The 26,238-nt window shown below is 40.4% G+C and overlaps 1 long non-coding RNA gene across 2 annotated transcripts; it reads left to right on the top strand.

The window, feature by feature from the left end:
• The first annotated feature begins 642 nt into the window (after positions 1-642).
• Positions 643-19,997, top strand: LOC142827584 (uncharacterized). Of its 2 annotated transcripts, none has more exons than XR_012902262.1 (4): positions 643-1,527; positions 11,449-11,686; positions 14,581-14,642; positions 19,400-19,997. It is a non-coding gene; the product is annotated as an uncharacterized LOC142827584 (long non-coding RNA). The 2 variants fall into 2 exon arrangements; XR_012902261.1 differs by lacking the exon at positions 19,400-19,997 and adding an exon at positions 16,329-16,531.
• The last annotated feature ends 6,241 nt before the right edge of the window (positions 19,998-26,238 follow it).

Here is a 26,238-nt window from a genome sequence, read left to right as displayed (position 1 = left end):
GTTCCGCCATCAGTTTGGAAGTCACATTGGTCCCTTGGTCAGTTAGGGAGGAGCACAGTTTGCTGGGGGGGGGGAGAGCCAGTGGAGGGCTTCCAGCAGAGGAAGCAGGAGCTCCTTGGAGGGAGACAAGCTGGGGATGACCAGCAAAGGCTGGAGGAGGGCCAGCCAAGACTTCCCCTGGCTAGGGGCTGGAGACAAAGCCCCCTGGTTTGCGTGCCGAGCATGAGGCCGACTAGGTAAGCAGAAGCAAAATGCAGGACAATGTAGCACTTTAAAGACTAACAAGATGGTTTATTAGATGATGAGCTTTCGTGGGCCAGACCCACTTCCTCACATCAAATAGTGGAAGAAAGTAGTCACAACCATATATACCAAAGGATACAATTAAAAAAAATGAACAAATATGAAAAGGACAAATGACATTGCAGAACAGGAGGGGGATGCGGGGGGGGGGGGAGGAAGGAAGGTAAGTGTCTGTGAATTGATGATATTAGAGGTGGGGAAAGTGGGATGTTTGTGAGTTAATGGTATTAGAGGTGATAATTGGGGAAACTGTCTTGGTAATGGGTGAGATAGTTCAAATGTTTGTTAAGTCCTTGAGGACTTAACAAACATTTGAACTATCTCACCCATTACCAAGGACTTAACAAACATTTGAACTATCTCACCCATTACCAAGACAGTTTCCCCAATTATCACCTCTAATACCATTAACTCACAAACATCCCACTCTCCCCACCTCTAATATCATCAATTCACAGACACTTACCTTCCTTCCTCCCCCCCCCCCCCCCGCATCCCCCTCCTGTTCTGCAATGTGATTTGTCCTTTTCATATTTGTTCATTTTTTTTAATTGTATCCTTTGGTATATATGGTTGTGACTACTTTCTTCCACTATTTGATCTGAGGAAGTGGGTCTGGCCCACGAAAGCTCATCATCTAATAAACCATCTTGTTAGTCTTTAAAGTGCTACATTGTCCTGCATTTTGCTTCAACTACCCCAGACTAACACGGCTACATTTCTATCACTATTCTATAGGTAAGCAGAGCCGGTGAGACAGATGCCTATTGTAACAGGGCAGCTGCTCTGTACTGGACCTTTAAGAGCCAAACCCCAGCCTGGAGCAGGCCCGGGGAGTTCAGCCCAGCTGGGCGGCATTGGCCAATTAAGGCCCAGCTGGGAGCAATAAAAGGGAAGGGCTGCTTCAGCAAAGGGAGTGTGAGCCTGGCTGCTGAGGGAGCAGGATGCTCCCTGGAGCTAGGGCAGGGCTAGAGTGTCAGGCTGGGCCAGGGCGCTCGGACAGCCAACCGGCCAGCCTGCTAGGCCTGCGGCAAGGCCTGCTGGAGAGACACCAACCCCCGGAAGGGAGGCTCAGAGCGAGTGACTTGGGCACTGCCGGAGGGCAGTGTGGCGAAGAGAACGACGTGACCGGAGGATTCCAGAGGGGAAACGCCACGTGAGCAGAGGCCCGGGTGGGCGGAATGGACTGATTCCGGGGACAGACGATGGACCCCCGCTACGGTGGTGAGTGACCCCCTCATACCTATGATGAGCAACCCATACAGACTGTAACTTGCCCTGAGAGGGGCTATATGAGGACAGTCAGGGGGCACTGAGGCACAGTGGGGGCATGAACCCCCTGACAGGGTGTTACTGGTAAGGTACGCTAAAGTTTTGTGTCTTAATCGGTCCCTATAGACCCTTCTGGTGCACACAAAAACCTTCTTGTGGTGATCTAATATAGTACTGTTTCAAACAGCACTTCTTTAGTGTATAGGGAATTTTTAATGTGCACCAGGAGGGTCTGTGTGGGCCAATTAATGAACAACACACAAGTGTGCTTTAGAAATCACTCGTCTGTCCAGTGCATTGCTGCCCTCTGTAAACAAGTTCTAATGTACCTATGATCTATATTATGCTGCTATATGTTCCTTTCTTCCTGGCTATAAACATCTTGTTTAGATTTTACAGACACGCAAATGTTCTACATCTTTATATGTGATTCAAAATCATTTATTCAATATTTACACTTGGAACTGGAGATGAGATCAGGTGGAGATGGAGGTTAGGTGGGAGTACAGATGGCTAATCTGTGCAACTGTTCATTAGTGTCTGTGCAATTACAACGACAGTAATATTTTTAGCATGTTAGCTCCATGAGAGCTAATGTGAGTATGTCAATGTGAACTGGGTGCAAAGGTTAGCCATCTGGACTCCCATCTGACCTCCATGGATATTTTCTTGTGGCACCTAAACAGTGAAGCTTTGTGCTGCTGCCCATGCTATTCTGGCTACACTACTTACGTTTTAATATGCTAACTTGATGAGAAGTAGTGTGAGTGTGTCTATGTGAGCTAGGAATCTCACTGCTAGCTCCAAGTATTGGCATTCCCTTACTTACAGAAGGGGACTCTATTTAGTCTCGACTACAGAGTTTTGTCAACAAAAGTGGACTTTTGTCGACAAAACTATACCTGCGTCTACACTACTGCTGAGTTCTGTCGACATAACGTCGACAGAACTCAGCAGTTTTGTCGACGCTGGTAAACCTCATTTTATGAGGCATAACGCCTTTTGTCGACAGAGTTCTGTCGACAGAAGGTGTTATTGCATGTAGGGTTGTGTCTAGACTACAGGGTTTTGTTGACAAAGCAGCTTGCTTTGTCAACAGAACTAAATGTGTCTAGACGCTCTTCGTCGACAGAAGTTTTGTCGACAGATACTGTCGACAAAACTTCTGTCGACAAAAGCCTGTAGTCTAGACGTACCCTGGGACTAAACATGTCTAGAATGACACCTAGATTTCAAGTGAGTAAGGTAAAAATAACATATAAAATAATTACCTGTTCTTAAATCTAAAGGCAATCTGTTTTAAAATAGTTTCTACCTAAAATAGAAGTAATATGTGGTTACTGTATCTGCGGATATAAAATACATACGATCTCATTTAGTTTCATTAAATGTAATTCCTAATTCATTGTCAAGCCACCAAGTTTAGAGGACTTTAGTTATCATTATTTAGAAAGTACCTAGTAATTCCTATTTCTGTGCTTTCTTGATAGGATATAGCCCCTCTGAATGAACATTTAACAGCTCTTCTAACCAAACTTTATATCTAAGAGCTGCACAAAACACATACTACAAGAGTACTTATCTCAATAACAAAGAATAAGAGAGAGAGGAGAAAACCCCAGTCATGTGGATGCATCAGAGATGAGTAGATGGATATGATAGTTTTCCCCTTGCTTTGTTCTGATAGTAATATGGATATGAAGGCTGTGCAAACAAGTGACCAATTACTCATTGTGTATTACAACTAATGAGGTGCATTTGTAACATTAATATAATGTGTCTGGCTCATAATGTTCTGTAACACATGTACTATTTAGCTGAATGATTTATGAGATCTCTATTATGGTCTAATACATTTCCTAGAGTACTAGATGAGATTGATTATTCTGAGGAGAAGTTTTCTAGCAGAAAGTATTTTCTGTTCATTACAAATGTAATTAGCTAACAGTGCATCATATTTCATTAACCGTTGCTCTTTCGGTTTTTTTGATAGGTGTCCCTTCTTATTTAGCTGTCTCTCCTTCAGTTCTGAGTGCCAGGCATTTCCATTAAACTTTTCCAGTATTCACAAGTTTGCTTATTATCATCTCTGTATATAACTCAGGGCATGGGACTGGACTTGATGGCCTCTTGAAGTCCCTTCCAGTTCTTGTAGTCTATGATTCCATGATGCTAAATATGGTTAAAAATTCACCATATCAGACTTAATTGTTTCATTTAAAGCAAAATCATAATATTCTTTTCATTTTTGGTTACTATTTTTAATCTTTTGTATTGAAAAAGCAAGTTTCTGTCCACAGTAACTTGATGGGTAATAGTCGATATCATCAAAAGTTTTCAAGAGTATTCTACAGTCAAAAATTATATCTTCAGAGGCAGTAGGCAAAACATTTGCCTAAAATTTTTTTTTCATCTTCAAATGAGTGAGTGCTTCAAGCACTCTGTGAGTGCTTCAACTTATATTATGTCCCTGCACTTTTGAATGCAGACGTTCAGCAGCAGCGTGTGTCCAGGTTATGCATGCACAGTCTCGGTCTTTCAGCATTGTTGGTGCCTTATCTGGTACATGCAAACCAATCCCTCTCACTTCCTTCTCAGTCATCCTTGATTTGAGATGAAGCTCCCATCAATCTTAAATCTGTTAGGATATTTAGTATTTAAAATAATCTTCAAGTCATTTTTAGTATAACAGATTTCCTTAACTTTTTTATTCCCCATTTACCTAAACCACCACCTCTCCAACTTTCTTTCAGCACCTTCTAGAGTAGGTAATATTTACTCATGTAAACTACATTAGCTTGTACCATGCCCAGTTTACTGGGCTTAAAAAACTGCTTTTCATGACAGGACATGATCCTGGTTTTGGATGACATTCTCAATGTATCTGCTGCTTGAGTGAATCACATATCCCTCAGAAGTGCTGTCTGCAGCAACCTAAAGCATTGCACCAGGAGAGACAGAGACCCATGTCTCAAAATTAGCCTGATGGAAAAATCTCTGTGACAAGCATCTGATCCAAGCCAGGAGACTCACTCTGGACAATGATCTCCAGAGACATCACCCTCCATACAGGAGAAGACCCATTCCTCCAAAAAGGCAATGAGGCATTTCCTCCAAACTTGAAATGCCTACTAAAGAACAGCCAAGAAACAGTCTCCCACTTATTCCTTATTTTTGGTATTGACTATAATATGACTGAGTACATACAAAGCAGTGGGATCCTCTGGCACCACCTTCCTACACCATGGCATCTGCTGACCCCAAGCAAGCAAACTCATAGTTGACATGACCCCTACTAAAATGGCATTATCTCCACTCACCACTTCACTACTGAAACCATCTACCCCAGGCCTTTTCTACAACACAAATACTTATGGGTATTTTTGGTATACTTATGGATATCTACCAGAATCCCTACTTCTTGATATCAACATTTCTCCAGTATGCATGATACCTGACCAACCCATTTCACCTATGGGCCCTCCACTTTCCAGAAAGGAGGAAGATAGAGAAAACATCTTCCTCTTCATACCACACCATTCCTCTCCCATCCAGCCAATCTCGAGTCAACCTAGGACATGTATGTCCAACACATCATCATGGTTTGATATACAATTCTGGTACCATCACCAGTGAATGCCTCCAGCTATTTCCCCCCACACAGTGGTCTTGTTGGGATGCCTGAGCTACATACAGGAGGTAGTACTCTAGACATCTCAATCCCTCCAGTTCTCCAAAACTGACCCTGGAACAGGACAAGCCACTACCTGCTGATAATTCCTCCTCTTCCCCAGACAGTGCCTCCACCACCCTCAGTCACAGGCAATTTCAAACAGTTCCAGGAAATTCAGATGAGTGCCAGAATGCCTGAAGATTACTTTGGACGAGGTTCCAGAGTGCCAACATAAGCTATTGAACATTCTTAAGATCTCCTTAGCTTCCACAATAGTGTTCCCAATAAATGATGTGCTCATGGAACTAGCCAAAAACATCTGGCAGACCTCAGTAACAATAGTGCCCAACTGCAAAAGATCCAATAAAAAAGTACTATGTTCCCTCAAATGTGTTACAGTTTTTATTCTCTCATCTGTCACTAAACACATTGGTTGTTGATATGGTCAGTCAATGCAGTAGACATTAGTAATATTGGTCCATGCCAGAAAACAAAGATTGGAAGCCATATAACAAAGATCTGGAGCTATTTGTCTGGAAGGCCTACTTATCAGCAATATTACAAGTTAGAGTTGCCAACTGTGCAGCCCTAATGGCAGAATATGACCATGTAAATTGCTGCAACTTTGCAGAATTTATTCATTTAATTATTTATCCCAGAAGATAAAAGGTATCAATACAAATTTATTCTAGCTGAGGGTCAGTTCTTAGCTAGATTTGCCCTGCAGTCATCCCTGCCATCATTAGGTGTTGGGCATCAAGACTGCCCCTTTCAGCCCTGAACACCTGAACTGCTTGCTACCTTGTCCTGAACTAGAGCCTGGGCATATTGAATGTTGCTAGGCCTGAGCACCCGACCTGTTTGCTGCCCCATCTTAAATGCTGCCCCACCCTGACTCTTACTCGGCCTGAACATAAGCCCAAGTATCTGCACTGGATGTTGCCCCTCCCTGAAGCAGGGACTGGGCCAGACTGTTTACCTGTTTGGCCTGCTTATAAGTTAGGCACTGTAATCATCCAGGTCAGCAGGAGGCCATGCTGACTGACTGCACTGGCCTGGCTAAATAGGAATTTCCAGCTCCCTGGGCCCAGCTCTCCCACATGGGTCAGGGCCTTATGCTGTGGGCTGGGCCACAGTTCACATAGTCTGCATCCTTGATCAGGACGAGGCAACAAACAAACAGCCTCAGGGTTCAGTAGTCATGGTCCTGGTTCAGGGTGGGGCAGCAAAGAAACAAGCAGTATAGCGTTCTGGAGCCCAGGCCTTGGGTCAGAGCAGGTTAGGGAACAGTTATCGGCTCAGGCCTGGCTACAGGCTGAGCAGCAGTTTGTAAGGATACACCCAAATCAGAGCATGGTAACAAAAAAGCAGTTCAAACTGTTTAATACTTAGGCAAGTCTGCAGGCTGAGCAGTGGTCAGGTCTCTTTGCTCTCTGGTGGAGACCCAAGAAGCGCAGGGTTTTTCTCCCTTTAGGTGGGGAATCTGCCATCTGGGTGGGGGGGGGGGTGATGTGGGGAGAATCAGGTCCACCCACTCCACTGCATCCCAGCCCATGGCCCTAGCAGTGATCCTGACCACAACAAGATGCTCAGGTCTATGGGTCAGTGGGGTCCTGACCACAACACCCTGCCCAACTGACCTCCATTTCCTTAGACACACTGGGCTTAGCTTTCCCTGGGCCCCTTCCCAGTTTCCCCGTGGGCCTACCTGGATCAACTGCTGAGCCTCAGAGTCTGCTGGGGCCAATGGCACTTGCAGGGTATCCATGGGCTCAGGGTCTGGGTCACGCACTGGTCCCAGAGGTGCAGACCAGTCTCCGGAGCCTTGTATGGGCTCTGGCCATCTCAGCCCCTCTTCAGAGCCTGGCAGTGGTTGGGGTAGCATTGGTCCATGTCCAGGGTCGAGCAGAAGTCCTAGAAGCCTGACCCAGTCATCCCTCATATGGCGGGACAGCTGTAGCTCCCAGCTGAGAAGGCTGGGGAGAGTGTCTGCCCTGTTCACCGACTGGACTCTAACTGAACTCTCAGTCCCTGCTCTTATAGTCCCATCCCCACCCTTCTGCTCTAGTCCTACCCACCCAGGAGTTTTAGGGAGTGATTCCCCTTCAGGTCAGTGGAAGACCACACTGACTCATTACAGGCAGGTTGGCCTCACTCTGACCATGGATGAGATCAAGACTCTGACCTGATCCAGTACACATCCTATTTATCTTCATTCTCCCTACCATTCTCCCATCTCTCTCCCTCTTCAGGGACTCTTGTCAGGCACCACCACAGCAAGGGTACATCTACACAGAAACATTATTTCAAAATAACTAGTGTTATTTCAAAATAACAGTCTGCATCCACACAACAGGCAGTTATTTTGAAATAATGTTGAATACTGTCAAGTTAGACGACTTCAGACTCCTGTAACCCTCATTGAATGAGGAGTAAGGGAAGTGTGAGGGAGTAAGGGAGCAAGGGAAGAGTGCTCTATTTCAAAACAAGTGCTGTGTAGATACTCCCAATTTTGAACTAAGCTATTTCGAAATAAGCTATGGAATTGACATAGTTCAATTTGCATAGCTTATTTCGAGTTAAGTCCTGCTGTGTAGACACATCCAAGATATTGAACGGATTTTTCTTCTACTACTTCTTAACCCAGATTGAGGCCAATCCTGGATCTCAGAAAGCTCAACAAATTCATAAGGATCCAATGGTTCATGACAGTACACTACCATGATCACACCAGCGCTGGAACAAGGGGACTGATTCTTAGCCTTCACCCTTCAAGATGCTTATTTTTGCACATTTATATATCCCATGCACAGGAGATTTCTCATATTTAATTTGGGAATAGTCATCAATGAAAAACTTTACCTTTCAGTTTCTTGACAGCACCACAAATGTTCTCCAAAATCCTTCAAGTGGTGGTGGCACACTTTCTCAAATAAGGGTAATATTTCTCTATTTCTCTATCTTGACAATTGCCTATTAAAAATACCCACCAGAGCAGGAGCCCTCAAAGTTATTCACAGAAAACTAGCTCTCTTCCTGAGACAAGGATTTCAGCTAAATGTCCAAAAATCAATTATAAATCCCATACAGAAATTAGACTTCATCAGGGTTCATCATAAAACCCTGGAAGTCATAGTTTTATTATTAATAAACAGATTCATTACTATGACCAATCTCATTATTTAAGTACTAAATAGTGCCTGTGTATGAACATGAACCTGCTTTCAGCTGGTAGGCCATATAACAGCAACCACATTTCTCATATAGTATTCTTATCTTCATATGCACTGCCTTCAGAACTGGCTAAGAACCATCTACATATCATACAAACACAGCCTGAAGAGATATTTCAAAATGCCATTCAAAATTAAAAAACTCTCTACACTGATGGATAAAACTCAAGAACATATGCAGGAGCATCCTTTTCATCCAGACTCCACTTTCAATTTTGCTTACAGCTGATGCTTCCTTGATAGGTTGGGTAGCAAATCTACAGCACAACACAATTCAGTGCAGGAGGGTCTCCACCTGAGACAGTTACATATACATTTTTTAGAACTTGGAGCACATTGCAACATATGCCTCCACTTCCTGCCAATGATCGGGGCCAGTTTGTAGCCAGATAGGAACCCCTCCTTCCCACTGTAACATCATATTTGCTTGCCTGTAAGCATACAGGGCACACGGAGCAGTAAAATCAGCATAGTCTTTGAAAGATTTGACAGGTGGCCCAGATATGCCAGCTCACCCAGTGACCCTGGACAACTGTAAGCAGAGATAAGAGGGTGGTTGAATTAATCGCTGACCAAGAGGCTGCCGAGGAGTGCCCTTGACTGAAACCCATATTGATACGATCACACACTCGTCTGGGGGGGAAGGAATCTCCCGCCCAGCAAAGAATGTTCAGTACTCCTAATTTAGTTATCTCTCTCTTACAAGTGTAAATTATTTGAAACTCCCTTGTAAGAACTGGTGCCACAAAAACGAACCAGTACAATTTGGCATCTTAGCTAAGAAAGAGGATATGGGCCCCTAGGAGTATAAGGATGGGTTCAGCAGCACACTCACTCTGAGCATCGGTCTGCCATCAACCTGCTGGCCAGGTTAGGTGTTTGAACTCCTGAGCTTCCATGGGGATGCCCACCTCGTACTCGTCTTTCTGAGGAATTGGGGGACCAACCCTGGCCTGACCCGCTGGAGATGAGAGGCACAGAAGGGGGTAAAAATTGTACTTGTATGTGTCTTTTGTTTAAGTATATACATAGTGTTAGAGGTCTTTAAAGATTAAGCTGTCACTTGGTACCATTATTTTCTATCTTCCTTTTTCCTTTGTAACTTTTTTAAGATCTATATTTGCTAGCAGTTAAGAAGTAGAGCAATAGCTATTCTAACCACATGCTTTATGAGCCTTTTTAATAAACCTGTAATTGGTTAAGTTTTAACCTGACTCCTTCAGTTGCTGTAACAGAACCAAGCACAATTTAAAAGAACTCCAGCTGGTTATAAGGGACAGGTATAGGGAGAGCTGGGGTGTTTGGATTGTGTCACTTCCAGAGGACAGATCCAGGGGGCATCTCTCAGCCTTCCCTAGACTGTCTGCTGTGAAGGGATCATGTATCCTAGCTGTCAAAATCTGAGGTGTAATAAGCTCTCCCTGTAAACTTTGGGGCGTCTGTCAGTCTGTTGGCTGCTCGCCGTGGAGGGACCCCGGTCCTAGCGGTCAAATACATGGACGTTAAACTTCTCGGGGTGCCTGTCAGCCTCCCTAGGCTGCCTGCTGCGACGGGACCTTGTGTCCCAGCAGTTGAAGACTCGGGTGTAACACACACACACTGCCCTGGCCATCAGCTGACACAGTCCATGATTGATAATACCACATACGTTGTTCATAAACCAACAGGATGGAGCCTGATCACATTGCCTGTGAAACAAAGCCATGAAACAATAGAGCTGGAGTATCCAATACAATGTCAATTGCTCAATTTCATACCTCCCAGGCTGTCAAAATGCTACAGCAGACATGCTCAGCAGAGACTTTCCTCAGGTCTGTAAATGGGAACTAAACAATGGGAACTAAACAACTAGAACATATTCAGACAATTGGGTCATCCATCCATCAACCTGTTTGCAACATCCCAGAATTAGAAATACCCACAATTGGTCTTGAAGGAAGATTGGGGGCCCCAATCCTTAGGGGAAGAATGCCTCCTTCAATGGGCATTTTTGTTATACATGTCCTACCCTACCCCTCCTCCAGATCACTCTGGGTATGTCTACACTACCCTCCTAGTTCGAACTAGGAGGGTAATGTAGGCATACCGCACTTGCAAATGAAGCCCGGGATTTGAATTTCCCGGGCTTCATTTGCATAAGCGGGGAGCCGCCATTTTTAAAACCCCGCTGGTTCGAACCCCGTGCAGAGCGGCTACACGGGGCTCGAACTAGGTAGTTCGGACTAGGCTTCCTATTCCGAGGTGTACCGGTAGTTCGGAATAGGAAGCCTAGTCCGAACTACCTAGTTCGAGCCCCGTGTAGCCGCGCTGCACGGGGTTCGAACCAGCGGGGTTTTAAAAATGGCAGCTCCCTGCTTATGCAAATGAAGCCCGGGAAATTCAAATCCCGGGCTTCATTTGCAAGTGCGGTATGCCTACATTACCCCGCTAGTTCGAACTAGCGGGGTAGTGTAGACATACCCTCTGTTAGCAAGGATGATGCAGAAAAAAAGTATTGAAAAGACCAAGTTCATATTGAGAGGTGCAACATGGCCCAGACACTCCAGCACTCTTATCTGTTGTGGATAGCAGTTTGTACATCACATACTGTCATTCTTTTGTCAAACCTTCTATTACAGGACGTGGTTCACCTTCCAAAGCTGGAGATACTTCACCTAAAAGCATGGTTTCTACCTGGTTCAGGATGAACTAACCTGTTCAAAGCTGGTTAAGGACATAATACTAAACAGTAGAAAGAAATCAATCCTGTTTTTTACCTTTGGAAGAAGTTCTACATATGGTGTCAGAACAGACACATTAGTGCCAATTCCACTCACCTGTCTTTAGAATTGTACTATATCTTGGGATTAAAGACATCTGGACTTTCCATTAGTTAATTCAAAGTACATCTCATGATTATCACCTTTTACCACAAGCCTGAAGGGACATCAATAGCTGCCTCTTCAATCACAAAATGTTTTCTTACAGGTGTTGTACCTCGGTGTCTTCGTATCTCGGTACCTTTAGTGGTCTGAACTGTCAGTGTCAGCATCATCTGGTCCGGATCATCCTGGCACGTTCCTGACAGGACCTCTACTCCGTCGGTGATGATAAACTTTCAGCTGCGTGCGTAACAATCAGTACTCCCTTTATCTAGAGTGTTAGATCGCATGCACTTGGGTCAACACAGGAGATCTCTGAGAGGCCCTGGAAACGACAGATGCAGGTAAGGTTTGGAATCAATCGAGCAGGTTTATTGTCGAATGCGAAGCTCTACCAGTTGGTAACAGAGATCAGTACAATGTTACACCACTGGGCACTATGGCCCACATTGACAAGATACCAACACTGGGCAGGCCTATTGCAATATATCAGATATTAACAGCAGTTAGTCAAAGTTAAGCTACTGTGCATTCTGTAAGTTTAGGCAGTGACACCTGCCATTCAGGCGCCTAGTGCACCCGAGCCCACTCCCCCCCCCCCCAAGGTCGGCCGGAGAGCACCTGTTGTGGTGTCCTTTTATAGACAGGTGCAAACAACTTAGATCATTTTTTTACGTACGTAAAATCTATGAAAATAACTTTTTAAGTGGGTGAGTTGGGAACCTTCATTGCACACCCACCATTTGCCATCTTATTCAATAATAAGCTCACTCTAAGACCTCATCCAAAAGTTCTTCCTAAAGTATCTTCCTCCTTCTATATCAATTAACCAATCAATTGTCCCTCATTCTTTCCCAGATAACACAGAAGCTCTTAGGACTCAATATCACATACTATAGATGTCAGACATGTGCTAGCATTCTGCCTTGATAGAACTAAACCTTTCAGAAAATCTCGGAGGCTATTAATTTCCACTATGGAATACTCTACATAGCACATTTTTTTTCTCAGCATTATCTCAGCACAGAGAGTGGAATTAATACTGTCATTAGATTGGATAGCACATTCATGACCAGGCAGGGCATTGCTGCTAAAATTCTCTGATGAAAAGCACAGGAACGCACCTTCACCTGAAGTGGAACACCTGCAGGGTCACATATCTTGAAGAAAGTTACTGCAAGGGGTAAAAAAATAAAAGTAGTCTTGTAGCACTTCATGGTGAGTCTACACTGTATCGTAACTCGAAATACAATACACAATTTGAGCTATGCAAATTGAAGATCTTATTTTGATACTATTTTAAAATAGTTTATTTCATCATTTGGCACTGTCTATACTGTGCCAAATTTTTAAATAAAGCGGTATGCCAAAACATCCTTTACTACTTGTAGAATGAGGCTTACAGGGATGTCAGAATAGCGAGCCTGAAATAATTGCTTTAGTCAAAAAAACAAATTCAAAAGAATTGGAAAAAATTAAACTTTTTGTTTTAAAAATTTTAAAAATAAATCTTTCATTTTTTCAATTTTAAATGACTTCATTTTGTAATCTCTTAATTTATTTTTAATTGAAATGGTATAAAATCCTCAGAATTATAACAAATTTTGTTCAACCTGAGACACTTTTTAAAATCTTTTTTCAGACAACTTTAATTTTTAATAATGTAGCGTCAGCACATACCTATAGTAAGAAAATCTTTCAGAAAATATGAGAAGGTATCAGATTGAATTAATACGATAAAAGGAAAATCAGACTAAATTTATAAAGATCATTTATAAAACTCTCTAGGGATAAATTCTATATGTACTAATTGCATGCCCAAGTCTGCATTTTGCATGTAAATGGACAGCTGTTTTTTTGTGGACAATCAGAATTGTAGCTATTTTGTGTACACCAACATCTTTTCCATGAACACTAAATGTGCATGATAATTTTGTGAATGCAATTAGGTGACCAATTTAATTGATTTGTTTCTGAATATAATAGATTGCTTGAAGAAAATAAATAAATCCATCATACACTTTTATTTAAATATCTTTGTGTGGGGTATATGAACTCCAGTATTTCCATGTATGCCTGTATTTTATTCCTATTATATCCACTTCCAAATAGTTTGTTTCAAATTAGAAATCTCTAGAACCACGGATATCCATATTTTAAAAAAATGATTTTATATACACCTGCAAAAATATGGTGTGATCTACATATGAGTATATTGATACATTCATAGGTAGATCTTTCAGAGATGTATTTTTTTCTTTTTATAATAAATACCTTATTGTATAGTCCTGACTTTAGACGTGAATAGTTAGTCAACTTTCAAAGCCCTGGGAATGGAAATTGCTCATAGATAAAAATCATTTTAATGTTTTTTTCTTCATTTACAAAGAAATTTACTAAGCCTTGTGTCAGTGAATGTAGAAGGAACCAAAAAAAAGAAGCTGTTTCTTGATTTAGCTAAAAGAGCCAAAAATTCTCAATATAGCTTTTTCTAAGGTCATGCTGTATTTACAGGCCATTGCTATGCTTTCTTTCTTTTTTGCCTCTCTCTTGATTCTTTTCTCTCCTCATTTTTGTATATTTTCCTATCCTTCCTCACCCCATACACTTGGTCACAGTATAGTCAAAATGACCACTAAAATGGGTCTCCTTTCTGTTATGAGACTGTTATGCTTTGTTATAGATGTGACCCCTTAACTCTCTCTTACAACTCTCTTAAAGAGAGGACTCATTAAGACATTAGTTTGCATGAGGTTTCAGTCAGTTCATAATAAGCCGGCCAACAAGGAGAAGCAAAGGGGGAAGTTGCCTCAGGGCTAGTGATTCAAAGGGGCTCAGGGCTCCTGGATGCCACCACCACTTCAACAGCAATGGTAGGAACCCCAGTGCCTTTAAATAGCCACTGGAGTGCCACACTGTGCACTCCATGTGGCTCTGAGAGCTAGGGGAAGAGGCGCACTGTGCTCTAGACCGCTGCCCTGGTCCACCCCTTTCACCCAAGGCCTTCCCCTTCTGGGAACCTGGAGTCAAGCCTCCCCCCATCCCAACCTTGTCCAAGGACCCACACAGGCTGTAAGTGCCCCTCACATTTTTCCCAATATATAGAAATATCTCCAGTTGTGCAGCCCATGTTTACGGAGCCTTGCCCTGAAAATTAAAATACACTGTGTTATACGCTGCCCTTAAATAAATATCCAGCAAAGCCCTCTAACTTCACCTCATTCTTCTCAAAACACAGAAAAAGAAGGCAACCTTTGAAGTTTGGCCAGAAGTTTGAACTTAGGTGATCCAAGGTGCAAGGTGAGTGAATTCCAGAGTCAAACATCCATCACAAAGTGTGTCACTCTTACTTTTCCCCTTTCCTCAAAACTTGTGTTGTTTGGGCTGCAAGTAGGGAGCTGACCATGTTGTAAATGGGGCTTCAGAAGAAGCTTATACACCTGCTGCCTTTCACAGGATAAGCCATCTTATTCTTAGGGGGTACGTCTACACACCAAAGTTATTTTGGAATAACGGTTCTTATTCTGAAATAACTATGTGAGTGTTTACACAGCAATTCTGGTGTTTCAAAATAATTTTAAAATAATGGACAGCTTATTCTGACTTCTGTAAACCTCATTCCACAAAGAATAACGCCTATTCCGAAACAGCTATTTCGAAATAAGGCACATGTAGATGTTCCACTTTTCCTATTTTGAAATAGCATCTCACCAGGACAATTCTAAGTTCTTCATCCTGGAGCTCTAAATCGAGATTACACATCAAAATAGCATGTCTACACTGCAGGGAAGCCTGCCTTGCACTGATTTTGAGGCTTCCCTGTAGACATCCTATTTTGAAATAAGTTTTTTCAGAATAACTATTCCGGAATAGCTTATTCCAAAATAACTGTGCAGTGTAGATGTGGCTGTGTCTACATTGGTACCCCTTTCTGGAAAAGGGATGCTAATAAGACCAGTCGGAATTGCAAATACCGCGGGGGATTTAAATATCCCCCGCGACATTTGCATGAACATGGCTGCCGCTTTTTTCCAGCTCGGGGTTTTGCCGGAGAAAAGTGCCAGTCTAGACGGGATCTTGCAGAAAATAAGCCCTTTTCCACAAGATCCCTTGTTCCTACTTTCAAGAAACTTTCAAGAAACTCCGGTATCTCGAAATAGCGTTCCAGTGTAGATGTAGCCTTAGAATTTAGTGAAAATTACCATAGAATTACAGAAGATTAGGGCTAGAAGAGACATCAGGAAGTCATCAAGTCCAACCCCCTGCTTCAAGTAGGACCAACCCTATCTAAATTGTTCCAACCAGGGCTTTCTAGTGAAATAGCTTTCCTAATATCCAATTTAGACCTCCCCCACTGAAACTTCAAACCATTGCTGCTTGTTCTGCCAGCTGCTACCTTTGAGAATAGCTTAATTCCATTGCTTTAGGAACCCCTTCTTCATATAGTTGAAGGTTGCTATCAAAGGAATGTAAATAAGGGGCTTTGTCTTTGGCTGGTGTGACACACCCAAAACGGAAGCTGGGGATGCATGTCAGAGCTAAAGATTCTTTTTTGACTTAAAGGCATTCCTGAGATGGAAACAGATTTTAGGGTAAGTGTGTAATAACTTTTACTATATATGAATTAGCTAAGCATTTTCTTTTCATTCTGTTGTAACTAACTTTGATCTGTCTATTTTCACTTTCAACCATTTAACTCTTACTGTGTGCACTTAAAAAACATGTTTGTTTACTATCAAGACTAGTGTAAATAATTGTTATGGGGGACAATCTATGTGCATATTGTCTCTTTCATTGATAAAAATGGCAAGGATTAGAAGTAGCAGCTTTAATTTACACCAATGGTAGAAGGTCCTGCAGTCATCTAGATCAGAAGAGGCTGTAATAGACCTCTGCTCTGCTGTGCTCCTCCTTATTCTGAGGGCAAATGTATTCTGAGGGCAAAATGAACTTTTCATTCCAATATCTTGTTCACTTTCGTACCAGTGGGAAACTCACCTGCATGGAGAGAAATGTCTGCTTGCCATTGCTGACCAGATTAAATCCAATTATGCTGCTGCAGCACAGAATTTTGCTCATTTTCTACAAAGGCATTGCACAGAGGACAAAGCGGACACTGTTTTACGCAGGCATAACTGAGGGCAAGACATTCCTGCATTAGAATTTAGTTAACAATTCTGTTGACTATACACTAGTTAAATAAAAGCCAAACTACAATCTTGTATCTATTGTTTCTCCATTATTTTACATTTTTATGGCAGTGACACCTAATGATCTCAAACACATTGGAGTCCATTTTACAAGAAAATTTTACAAGGCAATACACAAACACATAAAATCACAGGCCTTACTCCAAATAATTTAAAATCTACACATGAAGATTAACAGAAATAGAAACTTATTTTTGTCACTAAAAAAGCTCAGCTATCTCTGAATTCACAAAAAGGAACAGAATTCAAGTAAGAAAGAGCCATTTCTGCATGGCTGATTATCAGAGTAAAAGCATACCTCAAAGATAAGAGTTGAAATACAACCCAGTGAAAATTCTTATTCAAGGCACAGAGATCACATAAAGCCATATTTCTTACAAGGGATTAAGTGAGTTTTAAACAGTGCATATGGTTTGATGTGAACTGCCATACTGAAACAAATGCACCCAGCATTTCCACATAGTCATGTTAATAGAGTTATATAAACAATTGATTGGAGGGGGGAGGCGGGATTTGGTAGCTAAACAAAAAATTAATTTTGGATCAATATAATATCACTTTTCTCAGTAAACCAAAATACAAAAAAAACCCCTCAAAATTGTTTCAGGTCAAATTAAATATTTCATTTTCAATGTTGGGGTCTTTTAATTGTGTTGTTATTAAAGGCAAAATATATTTATAAAAATGTTATTCATAAACCAGAGGTTAACAAAAGATTGGGATGCAGTGGTTCCTCTTTCCATCTGAATTTACAACTACCAGTCTATACTGTCAGTCTTTTTCTGTTCCATAAATATTTAATTAGTTAGGCTATGTCTACCCTGCAGCCCTATTTCAGAATATAATTTGAAATATAATGGGCTCATTATTCCGATGTCCCTACAAGCCCCATTCCATGAAGCGTGAGTGTCATTTTGGAATAGAGATTTATTTTGAAATAAGTGCTGTGTAGACAGCTCCAAATTTCTAAATAAGCTATTTCAAAATAAGATCAAAATAAGAAACACAATTTGCGTAGCTCAATTTGTGAATCTTATTTGAACCTGTCGTGCAGTGTAGATGCACACTTATATAAACTGGAGCAGCTTTAACAGGAGAAAAAATGAGACACTCTTTATCTTCTTTTATGACATGTAGCCATGTGGTTAAAGCACTCACTTAAGAGATAAGAGACCCATGTTCACTCTGACTCAAACCATATGTACTTGGGTTTTCCACTTTGCAGGTCAATGCATTAACCACTGGATATAGGTTATTCTGGGGACACCTTCACCTTCTCTGATGGTTTTGAGAAGGGGATGTAAGGAAGCCTCCATGTGACTCTATCTTAAAAAAATTTTGGCTGAAAATATTTGGTAAATGTGTGTCAAATTCATGAATAGTTTCCTTTGAACCAAAACTGCATATTTTTTGCAAAGAAACCATTTATCTGAAAAATATTATCCATCTCTAATTCTACTGATATTCATTGTTTTAAAAATATTTGAAAGATACATTCTGATTTCAGCTGAGGAGAGCTAGAAGTGATGGTTTAATTAAACAACTGTTAAATGAATAGACTTCTTTAAAGCTGCTAACTGAAAATTGTTCAATATGTGCAGTGAAATCAACTCAGTAAATCAGGAAATAAATGCCTACCAAGGTCTCTGTGGACAAAGTTCTTTCATCTGCTTAAGTGTCTTCCATTAAGAAAGTAAAATAAAAATGAAGAGAAGATTAAAGAGTGATAATTTCGAGGAGTATTAGGCAGGTTACTTGGAAATAAATATTATAGCCATGGTAATAAAATATCTCACAAATGGGCACAAGGGATCTCTTTCAGGGAAAAGCAGGAGGAATCTTTTCCCCAAGTTACAAATCAGGACCAGTTCCTAAGGGCTGAGAAATGCTTTGTAGTAACCATCCTGTCCTACATGCCCTATGATAGTGAGGCCCTGCATAGTGGCTGATCTTCTGCCCAGGCATCCTGTCTTTCTAACATTAGTAGGCATCATCAGCTAACTCTTGAACAGATAACTTTGCTACTTCTACTAAAAAATGTAGGCATTATCTTTATAAATGCTTATTGTCAGCTGCAATGTAATACTTTCAAAGCTAGTACCACCAGTAAAATCTGTTGAGTTTCTCTCTAGCAAGGAATTGTTTTGGGTATATTGATTAAGTACAGGTTATACTCCTGCAGACAAAACATTACATGGTGCCATGACATTACAACCATGTGCTCCACAAGATAGGATTTAGGCCTTGGGTTTTTTTAAAGGGTATTTAAGCACTGGAACTGGCCATGCAATTTCCAGTTCAGGTAAATATACCCACATTTCCTCTGATCAAGCTAGCGTACTAAAAATAGAAGTTTAGCTAGAGCAGCATGAATGGCCAAATGGCTAGCAGCTTTGAGTAACATTCTGTGTGAAACCCTAAACACGTATTTGGGTGGCTAGCCTGTTCTGCTGCCCATGTGGCTTCAATTTTGAGTGTGCTAGATCAATCAGAGATCATGTGGGTATGTCTACTGCACAGATTATTACACCTTCAGTTCCACTGTAAACATATCCATTGTGTCCAAGACAAGTGAAAAACGATTATGGATCATATTCAGGGTTATTTTCTTAGCAATGTCTGTGGATCTACACATTTTCTTCAGTGTTAACTGTTGTTCACACTCTCAGATGTCTTTACAGAAATTGTTACCAACAAAGAGCTAATTCTTTTGGGATAACAGAATGAAGTTAAATTTTCCATTTTAAAAGCATCAACTCTTTTATTGACCTAACCATATTCAGTGCGTAAGTTTCAAAGCAATATATGTTTGATCACATTGTCATAATGTTCATTGTTTACTTACAGGATGCTTATAATTTGAGTAGTACTATTTGGCCTTCAGCATTCACCTGTCCTGGTGCTCAAGGTGTTAAATAACAAAAGAACACAGGTAACAAGTTCAGGAGGACACTCCAAGCAAGAACACCAACTGAAAAAATCACAATAAGAAAGTGTAATACGTCGTAATCTTTTAGGCTTCACTGAAGCCTATTCCTGTCTCTCTGTGCACTTGACTGACCACATGCCATATATTTGATCTGCACTGCAGCATGTATTCTTTTTCACATCACAGAGACTAGTCTCTTGATCCACGCCATTGTACAGTGACTACAGTTCTGACTTATTATAACGTGACTCCTGTCTGCAGATGCAGACAGCACAGTTTGTTCTGAATCCCAGCAATGTAATTTCTGACTTATTTCATTATCCTGTCTGTTATAGGGTGCTGAGTAAGGAGGGCTTAATCAGACTCCTGCCACTTCAGCCCCAATCAAGAGAAATAGATTGGAGTTGGTAGAACATCCCTGTGTCTGTCTGGCAATAAGAAACAGCTACCATTCTAATTAGCTAGGGGTTATAAAGGAAGGGAGTAAGGAGGAAAAGGCCAGGCCCCAGGCCTGCTACTGGCAAAGTTTGGCTGTGAAAAATGTAGACAAGAAGGTGGTGGTGATGGGAAACAGCTGTAAGTAAACTGCTTGTTTTTGCGTAAAAACCCCTTCTGCAAAAAAGGCTCGAATATATTATGCAAATGAAGGGTTACAAAATGCTAATCAGCACTTCATTTGCATACTCTTTGCCAGCAAAAGCCAGCAGTGTAGACATTGCCTAAGTGTATAATGCTCTGAAATGTCTATATAGATGCTCATATATCTCACAGCTATATTAAAATATTTAATAGTCTTTAAATGTCTCATTGTATCAGTGTCTTGGAACCAAATGGTGTACATGATTTCTAGAGGAGCAGCTTAGGAAGTGCTGAGTTTACTAAAAAAAGAAAAAAAAGACCGTTGTGTAGTGATAGGTAAAGAAGGATACACAGATAGATAGCAAAATGTGAAAAATAAAAGAAAGAGAATGAGCCACATGCAATTACATAAATTACACAATTCAGATCAAATGGTGTTGATTGCTACAACTTTTCTGCCTTCTATTATGGGACACATAATATAGCCTACAGCTCTCTATAGAGCAATATGACTAGCCTATATATGTAATTTCATTAAATTTAAATTAGCCCATCAATGTTGGCTTCTAAGCTGAATTCTCAGCCCTCTCTTTGTCCCCTTTGTACTGACCTCTGCATTTCCTTATACTGATAGAGAAGCCCAAATTAGTTCTCATATATACAAGAGAGCCATCTAGGACCCACCTCTCCTTTTATATGAAGAATGCATATATATCTAAGAACCTGACCTATAATATCCTCCATATCCCTTCCCTCTCTTTATTTTAGCAATATTGGATCTTACATGTCCATTGCAACAGCTAGCCCATGATGGTCTCGGACACTCAGCTCTGGTTTTCACTAGGGAGTTATTTGGAAATAACAAGAGGAGTGTCCACGCTATCAAGCCTGTTATTTCAAAATAAAAGGCTGGTTATTTCAAAATAACTCCCTCTTTCCATGAGCAATAACACTAATTTTGAAATAATTATTTTGAAACAGCAGTAGTGTGGATGCTCCAGGGCTGCTATTGCTAAATAATTACTCTCCAGGGTCATTTTAAGTAATTACTCTCCAGTGCTTTGTGGGGCTCTAAGTCAAGGTAGTGTGTCCACATTAAGGGTATGTCTATACTACAGATAAGATTGAACCTGCCACTGTTGATCTTCTAGGGTTCGAATTAGTGGGTCTAGTGAAGACAAGCAAATTTGAACTGACAGGGGCACTCCAGTCAATGCTGGTAGTTCTGCTTCTATAAGGAGTAAGGGACATCAAAGGGACAGTGTTCTCCCTTTGATTTCCTGCAGTGTGGACAGTCCCAATAGTCAAGTTAAGGTACTTCAACTTCAGCTATGCAATTAACATAGCTGAAGTTGCATATTTTAATTCAATCTTATTGCATAGTGTAGACATACCCTAAGGGACCCTGCCTCAGACTAATTTTAAGGCTTCCCAGTAGTGTGTAAACACTATTTCAAAATAGTTATTTTGGGAGTTATTATTTCGAAATAACTTCCTAATGTAGCCATGCCCTCAATGTTTAAAGTTAAAAAAAAAAAAAAACATGTCTTTTATGTCATTTCATAAGCAGAAATTTAACAATATTATTTTTGTGTGTTTGTTCTGTGGTTGACTTTGAAAGGTTCAATATATACAATAAAGCAATCTTCATAAAGGGAAATTTTACTGAAGACATTTCTTATTATTTGTATTATTTTTCTTTTTTAATTACTTCATAACTGATAGCTAGAGGCTTTGTTGAAATGGCAAAGAACCATATGCAAACTCTGTCATTTCTCTCTTTTTATTTAATATAAAGTATTATACTTAATATCATGAACCCTATCTTCAGCTTCAAGATTGTCATAAAGAGTTTTTATCTACAGTATGAATTCTATTGGGAAATAAAAAAGTGAGACCAGTTTACTTGGACGAATAATTGTTAGTATCAAGTTATGTTCATTTTCTTTTGTAATAATATCCAGAGGGCCTTTAGCTGTTGTCCCAATTCATTCTGAATAAAATAAGTCCTTAGAGTTTATTAGATGCTTCACAGATCTTTATACAATTTCAAAATAAAAATAATCATTAAGGGAGACTGACCAATAGGAATTACTTAACTCTTGATGGAAGCTTTATGAGTAAAAAAATCATTTCAGAAAATTAATTAACTATCAGGTCCAAGAAAGTGCTTTTCATCAGTAAAATGCAGGACAATGTAGCACTTTAAAGACTAACAAGATGGTTTATTAGATGATGAGCTTTCGTGGGCCAGACCCACTTCCTCAGATCAAATAGTGGAAGAAAGTAGGAAGTGGGTCTGGCCCACGAAAGCTCATCATCTAATAAACCATCTTGTTAGTCTTTAAAGTGCTACATTGTCCTGCATTTTGCTTCAACTACCCCAGACTAACACGGCTACATTTCTATCACTTTTCATCAGTAGGCCTTAAAGCATTTTATGAAGGAAGTCAGTACTATTATCCCCATTTAACAGATTAGGAAGCTGAGGCACAGAATGTTGAAGTGACTTGCCCAAGGTTGCTCCGTAGGACAATGAAACAGCTGGAATACAATCTAGGTTTTCTTTGTTCTAGGCCATTGCATTATCCATTCGAGAATACTGCTAAACCTAGATTTGTAGGCCTCTGGCTCTGATCCTGCAGGTTATTGTCAGGTTCACAATTAAACCTCTTCACTCACATGAACTGAAAGATCATGACACACTGTTGTAGGGAGCAATTCTTCATAATGTTTGCCCATGAGGGAAAGTAAGGCCAAAAGGTCGGCAAAGAAACTCCTCCGTTGATCAAATCCTGAAATCTGACAGATAATGATTATTCTTGCAGAACACTATTGTACAGGACAGCTCAGTGCCCTTAAAATGAAGCTAAAGCCATTTTTTAAATAATACTAATAAACCATATTTATTATATAAAAAACAGGATTTACAGCAGTCCTTACCATATTAAAACACTGGCTCATTGTATTTTGTATTAGATATCTGTTTTAACTAATAACATCACTTTAGGCAGATTCTTTTCTTGATTGATCATTCCTGGGCTGCCCTCCCAAAGACAAACCTAGAACAAAAACAAACACTATATATTTCCCAGGCGAAATCCTAGGAACATATAAGAAATACACCAATATGGTGTATAACATCTGTCCAAGGTTATGCTCTGATTGGGGTGCTTAATAAGGCTGAGTAAAATGGTATGGTTTATTGATATGAACCAAAATGAAAAAGCTGAAGATCAGGCAAGCAGTTATTTTATATTCACTGGGTTCCACATCCTTAAAGCTGTGCCATTCATTATCTGGGCCTAGCTGATTAAATTTAATTAAAATCTCAGGTTGAAAATCAGTTTCAGAATGAGGTAACAGACATAATAAGAGCTAAAAAATTTTTCAGTCCTTCAGACCTGGAGATGATTTCCATTGTAGAAATGGCCAAATGGTAAATCAGATATGTTTTGTTCTCCAGGTCAGCAGTCAACACAACGGGACGTACAGCCTCTGATTCATCCAGCTCACAGGAACAGGTGTTTGATTCATGAGGGACTGTATAAAAATAATTTTCAGCAATCATTCTATCTTCTCTCACAGCCCTATCTCACATTCAGGGCTGTTGTGAATGAAGTCAATAACATTTTTTCAAGTTTTTTAGATGAAAGGCAAGACCTTATTACTATTATACTTTCTGAATGTGACACAATATCAGATCGAGATAGAAAGACCTATATTCTCAGGAATATAGTAGTCAGATAATCTGACATCACAAGTGTTTATAGTTATTTAAGTCACAACTTTGGTAGAAGTAAATTCCAGTATCTTAAAAGGGAGGTAAAAGGAGAAAGAAAGATTGAAATAAAATAAAAATGGCACAAGAATAAAAATGGTATTCATGGCATTTCATCTTTCTCTTTCTCTTTTTATCTGCATTTATTAATATAAAATCAGAATTTAGAATTTCACACTTATTTAACACTTAGTTGAACACTATGTAACCTTTTGGCACAGAATAAATGCAACATTGTTAAACAGAATGTAAACTATTATTGTCCAGATTAAAGCATTAATATTCACACTGAAGCTAAATCAATCTCTTGGGAGGTGTTTTAATATAGCAGCCATACTAATTAAGCATGTCCCAATTAAGTGTTATATATTTCCTAGCCACAACATGGCTTATGTTCAGAGAATTATATACACAGTCTTGTCCTTGTTAAAATGTTATGCTTGTTTGAATTCCACTCTGAAGTGGATAAGAAAACCACTGTGGAGTATATCATACAAAATATATACATTTTTTTTGTCTCTTGTGTTGACTTTGAAATAAGAAGTATACAAGCAAGCTGTGAAAAACTGGTTGCCATCAAAGGTCTCTTTCTCCAGGGAACAGCCTAAGTGTTCTTTTACTAGAACAAGTTAAAGAATGATTGCAATAGCACATTTGATGGAAACTAGTCTTTCAACCCCTGTGGTACCTTTTATCTCTACTGGAAATTGGATTAACTCAAGTCTTTATTTTTCTGCTACTTATAGTTCTAGGATCCTGAGCAAAGTCTTTCATCTGGAAATGCGCACATCAATCTGCTTAAAATACATGGCAGATGATCAGAATATCCACTCTGGCAGACTTTCAAAAAATTTCCTGTGTTCAGTTTCATTTGAATTGTTATCAAAGAAGTCTCAATATACAGTATGTTTATTACTCAGTGAGACCATGCCAGAAAGTGAAAGCACAATGGGAGAAACTGACGAAAATCTGTTTATGGTTTAAGATCATTCAATAGGTTTTTAAACATTAAAGGCCCATTATTATTAAGGATGGACAAACAGGTTCAGATAAAATAAGTACCTACCCAAACTAAAATCAGACCCGTTAATTTGCAGAAACTCTTCCATTTCTAACTGAAACAGAAGAGACAAATACTGTGAGAAAAGCTGTTCTCTTTGTATTTCTGCATCAACTAGAAATGAAAAGTATCCAAAACACTTGAAAGAGAGTCTGTTGTGAAGAAATTCCCTTCTTGGGTTCCTGGATATAAGATGCTCACAGGATTAAAGAAACATCCATTATTTTGGCTCCTTATCTGAACTAAACTTCCAAATATTCTGACATTTTCTCATCAGTCTATGATATCAATATTAACTATGTAGGGTACGTCTAGACTGGCAAGATTTTGCACAAAAACTTACCAGCTGTCTACACTGGCCGCTTGAATTTGCGCAAGAACACTGACGTTCTAATGTAAAAATTCTAATGTAAGATTTGCCATGAGGCTGGCTGCTTGAAGGGCTTGGAGGACTTCCTTAAGACGGTGTATGTGATCTTCCCAGGTGCTACTGTAGATAACAATGCCAAAGTCATCTGTATACTTCAGTACATACTGGTCATGTGGTGGCAACAGTTTATTCATCAGTTTCTGGAAGGTGTCAGCCACCCCATGCAGTCCAAATGGCATGGTAACAAATTGGTATAACCCAAATGGTGTGGAGAAGGCAGTTAGGTACGAGGGGTATCTGCCAGTACCCCTTCGTCAAATCAATAGTAGACTGGTAGTTAGCCGCCCCTCTAGTCATTCCAATAGCTCTTCTACTCAGGGCATTGGGTAGGCATCGAAATGGAATACCACATTGACTTTTCGGAAATCAATACAGAATTTCATAGCCCTGTCGGGTTTTGGCACTAGGACAATGGGACTTCTTCATTTGCTTTGTGATTCCTCAATCACTCCCATCTCGAGCATCGTCTACAACGTCCCACATCTTCCTCGGCAGTGTGTATCTCTCACCATTTGTCCTGTCTCTGTGGCAATGTGATGGTGGGTCATATCTGTCCACCCTGGTTGTATGGACAAGACATCTTGGAAGACCCCTAGGAGGTCCTGCAGTTGGCTTTGTTGCATTGGACTGAGGACTTCCCCCATCTCTGCAGGATTTGGATCGAGGAATTCCCCTGCCAGAGGGCCCAGATTAGATTCTGATGGCGCTGGGGCAATAAATATTGTCTCCCATGTCTTCCAGGCTTTCAAAAGATTCACATGGTAGGTGCATGTCCTTTCTTTGTCTCAGCAGTCTTAGTTCATAATCTACCGGTCCAACACACCGCACTACTTTGAAGGGACCTTGTCACTTAGCCAGGAGCTTTAACTCATTAGATGGTAAAAGTAGCAATACCCTATCCCCTGGT

The sequence above is a fragment of the Pelodiscus sinensis genome, chromosome 3 (genome assembly GCF_049634645.1).
Source record: "Pelodiscus sinensis isolate JC-2024 chromosome 3, ASM4963464v1, whole genome shotgun sequence".
Classification (NCBI taxonomy): Eukaryota; Metazoa; Chordata; order Testudines; family Trionychidae; genus Pelodiscus; species Pelodiscus sinensis.
Note: the sequence above shows the minus strand (reverse complement) of the source record. Positions and strands in the feature narration are given on the sequence as shown.